This window comes from Bacillus rossius, chromosome 16 (genome assembly GCF_032445375.1).
Source record: "Bacillus rossius redtenbacheri isolate Brsri chromosome 16, Brsri_v3, whole genome shotgun sequence".
Taxonomy (NCBI): Eukaryota; Metazoa; Arthropoda; class Insecta; order Phasmatodea; family Bacillidae; genus Bacillus; species Bacillus rossius.
In genome coordinates this window covers 46,795,006-46,801,458 of record NC_086343.1, presented here as the reverse complement: position 1 = coordinate 46,801,458, position 6,453 = coordinate 46,795,006, and the positions used below count along the sequence as shown (strand labels likewise).

The window sequence follows — 6,453 nt, the reverse complement described above, 5'->3', positions numbered from 1 at the left end:
TTGAAAATTTACATCTATTCAGTATGATCTTACGATGAAATAAAATATATATAGAAGAGTATTTATTCTTGGGTTTAATTTCTGAAGAGTCAATTTCGCCTGTGTGTCGATTTTTGCGACGTAAGACATTCTTGCCCGAAAAACACATGGACGCCGACACGGGAGAATAGGGGAAATTCAGTATGTTGTTCAGGAAGGTGATTAGTACTAATGACTAAATTTGCAGCTTTATAATATTTTTTTTCCGGGTTAAACTCTAAAATTCCTGGGCTATAAGGAGTGTAGTCACCAAGCGCCATGAGACTCAGCCGCGGCGAACTACAAGGAGCATCGGGGACGGGAAGTAGAGAAGTTGAGGAAACTAAAACTGAAAATGTGCCTGGGAAAATAAAAACAAAGTTATTCTTTAAAATAATGAGTCAGGACACATTAGGTGAAATTCTTTTAAAATAAAAAAAATTAAGAAATTAAACGCCACCAAAAATATTTCTTAAAAAATATGTTGTTTTTTCACGTTCTGTAACTCATGTAGCTCACTAGATGATATAAAATAAATAGCATAACTCAAAACAACCATTATTAGTATTAGAATTTGTTTTGCTACATTTAAAATCTACCATAAATATAAATCTGATTGAATATGTGTATAGTAGCGACATGGGAATTGTACAGATTTTTTTTCTCGTATTTTATATCTTATTATTTTGTCGATTCCACAACTATATATATATATTTTTTTGCAACAGCTAAGGTCTTTAGAATTTTATTAAGTATAATATAAATATGACCAGGTTGAAACGGTTTTTAGATTAAGATTTGTTTTTAAACATAGGTTAAAATATAATTGTAGTCTATACTATAGCTAAATTAACTAAAGGCTTTGTTGTAGCCATTGATAATGTAATTTTTAAATTATTTAATGACAAAATTTTTGAATATGTTTGATTTCGTTTAAAGTATGTTTTGAAAGTTTTGAAAAATTAAAAAAATAACACAATACGTAAGTATCACATTTTTTTTCTTTCTCTGTCTCTTCTCTGAAATTCTAATAGATTCGTAGATTAATGTTTTTTTTTTTTTTTTTTTTAACAAACGTATACCTTTCACACTTCTCAGGGGTGGAATTTTATTTTAAATGGTGAAATTAAGTTCGTAGTTAATCTTTCATTCTTAATTTTATAATTAGAGACATGAATTTTGTCTTAAAATCATATGTATTTTTTTAAATAAGTGTGAGTTTATGTTAACATACAGCATTATATGAACAGTGGTGCATATCTGTGGTCAAAGCAGTAGGTCTGGAGGGTGTAAGTAAGAATTTCAAAACTCCTGGTAACTATATAATAGGTATAAAATAAATATCCTACCTCAAGACCACAATACTTATATTATTCTTTTGTTTTATACAAATCTTAAAAATTAATAATCACCGTAATATAAATCTGATTTATTTGTGTATAGCAGTGTCATGAGGCTTTTACATATTTTATGTTTTTCTTATTTTAAAACTTTCTTTATTATTAATTTAACAATCGAATATGTAAATATTTTCTTCGTTTTTAATGTTCTTTGTAACAGCTATTTTTCTACAATTTTTTTAAATTATAATGTAACTATGACTAGAAATATTTGAAACTGTTTTTTACATTTAGATTTATTTGTTTTAAAACACAGGTGAAATTATAAACGTATTCTATACTATGACTAAATTATTTCAAGGATTTGTTGTAGCCATTGATGTCATTTTAATAATATTTTTCGGTAAAAACTTTATTTGAAAGTTGGTCGACAATAATTCACTTATTTGATGATATCCTTGTTTATTCTTGATTAAGATTAAACGTTTATATGAAGCCAACAAAACCTGTAAAAAATCAAACCAAATTTTAAAAAAACTTTTCTCAATTTAATGGCATTTTTAAAAAAAAGTTACCGAGTACAAAATTCAAAACAATTAAAATAGAGAATAGAAATAAAGGAATTGAATGACTTAAAAAGTGGCTTATCGCTTACGTTTTAAAAGTAATAACAATAGATTTTTTTAATATATATTTGTCTCCTATGGTATTTGTGAGCTCTCAAACTTTAGGCATGCTTATTTCCGAGGTTTTATTAAAATTGGTAAAGTTGCTAAACTGGAAGCATATTTTTCTACAACCTATTTAGATTCACAATGTATTTCCCCAAAAGTTAATATAATATATAATCATCATTTATTTTTAATCACTGATAGAATAATATATCATTTTAAAAATATATGTTTTCGAAAGCCAGTAGGCTAGAGTAGTCAAAACGTTTTGTTTGTCAGTCACTTATGACTGTAAAATGCCAAAAAATAAAGTTATATTGGTTAGATCACTCAGAGGAAGTCTTCGGGATACACTCAGATTTTTATTATACAACAAGAACACAAGATTTACTAGAGTAAAATCCACAAATTTTTTATATATTTTTTAAAAATAAATTAAGAAAACATTTGCAATAAAAATATACAGTAGTTATTTGATAACATTTTCTTTATTGTGAGAATAAATGATACAAATATTTAATACTGACATTATAAAAATAGTTATGCGATAACATTAGAACGAGGAGAAAACTGTTTACATTAGTAACATTAAAAAAGAGAGCCTCTTTGAGAAAGTGGTAGAACGTGGTGTCAGGGTAAGACATTACGTGACAGTGAGAGACCGGTTCATCGCAGCGAGGGTAGGGGTATGTCCTCACTAGCCCCTCCTGTTGTAGCCTCCACGACCAGGGTTGGCATTAGCAGCAGCCGTGGCTATCACTGCCACCACCAGCACGCACCAGTCCTGCCAACAACACCACACACATTCACTTTTACACGACACACGGGTTGCTTTCAGGCTCTGGGTGGGACAACTGATGTCCTACCCCTATTTACCCCTCCTCCGTCTTGCTTACGCCCCTGGTTTCATGAAAAAGTAACTCTTAAATAGCATGTTTAAAACAAAGATACCCATTATTTTATTAAATAACGGTTTATTATAGTCTCTTTATCAATAACATTACAAATCTCAGGACGTTTATGAGTATAAGGTTAGAATTTGATTTTATAATATGATATACCAAAAAAAAAAAAAACAGGTAAATTTGAAATAGGTCACCTGTAATACTAAAAGATCTTATCGCATAATTAATTAATTCATCGAGTATTTTCTTGGCTACGTATAAGACAGTATAGATGAATAAGTCTAGGCGGTAGGATATTTTGTTGAATAAATTTAGTCGAGAAAAATAATGTTTATTACTTTTTTAGATAAATGGTCAAAGAAAAATTTATGACATTTTATTTCCAAGGTCAACATGCACGGTTTCGAAACCTAGCTTAGCAATCCTGGATGAAACGACAAAATAATTTTAATGTTAGACATTTGTTTTCAAAACGTCACTGAAGGAACCAAATAATACTCCAATTAATGTTTAAATAATATAAATAAATGGCTGTCATCTGCAAAACATATTTGCGCTACATAATAACAACAGTCAAGACCTTAGCATTTAATAGGTATGCTTTGAAATTCACGAATAGGTGATCATGCAACTGAATAAAATAGTAGCAGCACGCCAAATGTATTTACTGAATGACCATTCAAAAATTAAAGATTTTTTATAGTAAATATAAGTTACATCATCATATTTCTAGGAAATTGTTGGCTAAAAACTATGAGAGACCTTATAAAATAAAATGTGCTCCGTAACTCTTTACTAAAGTCGGTTTTGCATATTTTTATGGTATCAAATATAATTATTTTTACAGTATTAAAGAATAAATTTAATAACTTTCAGTTTATAACTACGAACCATTAATCTACTTGTGTCTCTAAACAAAAATTTCATGTACCTATAGCTTCTAAAAAAAATACTTTTTTTATATAATAAATTCCACGTATACTGTAAACCTTTACCTGTCCTGTATAATTTTTTTTACTACAGACTAACTACTACCGCAATTAATTATGTTGAGAATGGCTAGTTAACACCTGCGACTCGAAGTCTCTCACAAAATAAATCCTGAAAATAAGAAACCACCCAAACACCACGGAATTAATTAATTCTACACAAATACTGATCCGAAGAAATGTTTACTCATGCATCTACAACTTCCTCAACAACGTAGCATCATTAGTTTAAGACTGAGATAAAAATTTTGGACAAATTACGAATAAATTCATGTTAAAAATAATAAAAGATAAATCAGCTCTTAATTACGTCACAAATAAAGATTTCGATAAATATACAAGACATTGACGGCACTTTATACGCAACTCATGACTGCTTCCAACTATGTGACCCACGAAATGGTTGATACTAGTGCAGGCCCTGCCACATTGGAGCAGATATATCTGTCCGAGCTGTGTGACTGTTTTGGCTCACAATAGGGTCTGGTACATCTTGTTGAATACCTACTGAAAAAAGTTTTACTAAACATAATGTATCTAAGGGCACTAATGTACTTAAATTTTCATAAAACTCATCGTTGCTATAGTTAACAGCAAAAAAATGTAAGTATAGTTTATAGTCTAAGAAATGTTTTTAACGTTCCACTAAATCTTAAATGCTGGTTGTAAATATTTTTCATTAAAATTCGTTTATTATTGTCTATTTATTTATGTTAGCCCGAAAACGTTTAAAGTTTAAAGGATCCGAAAGCGAACGAGATATGTGAGTACATTTCACTCATTCCAATAGCAAAAATAAAATCACCCCCAAAGTAAACAATAAACAAAAGTGACTTAGCAGGACCAACTCACTTTCTGCTTCTTTCCCCGTCCAACCAAAGGCCTGACAAACATAATGTAATAATTATTACTGTTTCATTTCTTCAAATATTAATTCAGTATTCATTTTTAATCATTCTCACGGCAATTCCAAGGACTTCACGCATAGTCTACAAGAAAAATTAGAATGGTGTTCGTATTAACATTACTACAGGAACTATTTCCCACTGAAAATATTAATTTAAACTCGAAGACCACATTGAAACAAAAATATAATAGTGATGTTATAACTTTTAAAGTCTTTTCAAGTGTCAAAATTGTTACCTTTCATTGCAAATTTAATAAATTCATAATTTTTTCCTCTACATTTAATTATCTGTTAAGATAAAATAATGTTTCATCACTCTTCCTCTAAAATCATAAACGATCTATGTGCTACATCATTTGTGTGATCGCTTAGAATAGATTTCTGTATCACACAACTAAATGACTCAATATGTTTGCAATTAAGCTCAATAAAAATGGTAGCTCTGAAAATTACTTTCTAAGAACTTTATCTCATGATTAAAAACTTCAACTTCGTACTTAACACATACAATAAAAAAATTAAGCTAAATTTCGTTTAACATCACGACAATATAGAAATCTGTAAAACTAATTTGCGTAATGTTAGTTAAAAATAAATGTAAGAATTTAATAATTTAATAAACAAATAACAATAAATATAAATTTTTAAATAAAAAAAATTTAAAAGGAAACAAATAATTTTATTTAATTAATCATGCATTAAATAGACACAATAAATTATTTACACTTTTATTTGACATCAAGGTAAGATATTCTTTTCAAATACAAAAGTTTTATTAATCAAATATATAATAAATAAGTATGAAAATTAATAATTTATTTTAAAATACGAAGCTCTAAATTTATAACACATCTTAAAATTTTCCAGGCTAGATAAAATGTTAGAAAGGTTTACGTAATTATTTAAAGACATATTCTGCGGTGCCAACTCACCAGGACCCTCTTGGTGTTCATGATGACTGTGGAACGACAGAGGCAGCTCGATAGTCAGGAGTGTTTGCTGTCCTGCGCCTTGCCGCTGTCTTATATATGGAGCAGGGCACAAGGTCACCTCCATGGTTCTTCCCCGACAGCTCTGGAGGTGTGACCCGCTTCGTCCTCTGGCCTCTTCCCTTCCAGGAAGGAGCGCGCTGCGACCCCACCTCCGATGTGGAGTCATCCTGCCGCACTCGCGTCCAGGCGCGCTGCGACTACAACTGGTCGTGGAGTCATCTTGCAGTACTCGTGTCCAGGCGCACTGCGCTTTTAGCTATGTGTGTAGTCATCCTGCAGATGCTAGTAATAAATGAATTTATGCCTTTTTTTTAGGACTTTTCAACTTATTGTTTACATTGAAATATTTTTCTCCATAAAATTAAATTTTTGTATTGGTCAAGTATCAAACAAGGGCAATAATCGATCAAATCAATTAATTCAGTAATTAGTTTTCCTTAATTTGGGATTTCCCCGAATTTCTAGCTAAATAGTTACAAATTTCCAAGATGGCGTCCATATGTGAAAATGGCAAGTGTCACAGTAATAAATTATTACTGTACTCTTTTTGGTAAAAATTAAACTAGCGTGGTGCTAGTGCACTCTATAAGACGAAAACAAGTTACTGGTCTCCAACCTACGAAAACAAGAT

At 30.2% G+C, this 6,453-nt stretch overlaps 1 long non-coding RNA gene across 1 annotated transcript; it reads right to left on the bottom strand.

Annotated features, from left to right (window-relative positions):
* Positions 1-2,498: 2,498 nt before the first annotated feature.
* LOC134539974 (uncharacterized) lies at positions 2,499-5,975 on the bottom strand. The gene is made up of 2 exons (XR_010076376.1): positions 5,763-5,975; positions 2,499-2,813 (listed from the first exon to the last, which is right to left on the bottom strand). It is a non-coding gene; the product is annotated as an uncharacterized LOC134539974 (long non-coding RNA).
* Positions 5,976-6,453: the final 478 nt, after the last annotated feature.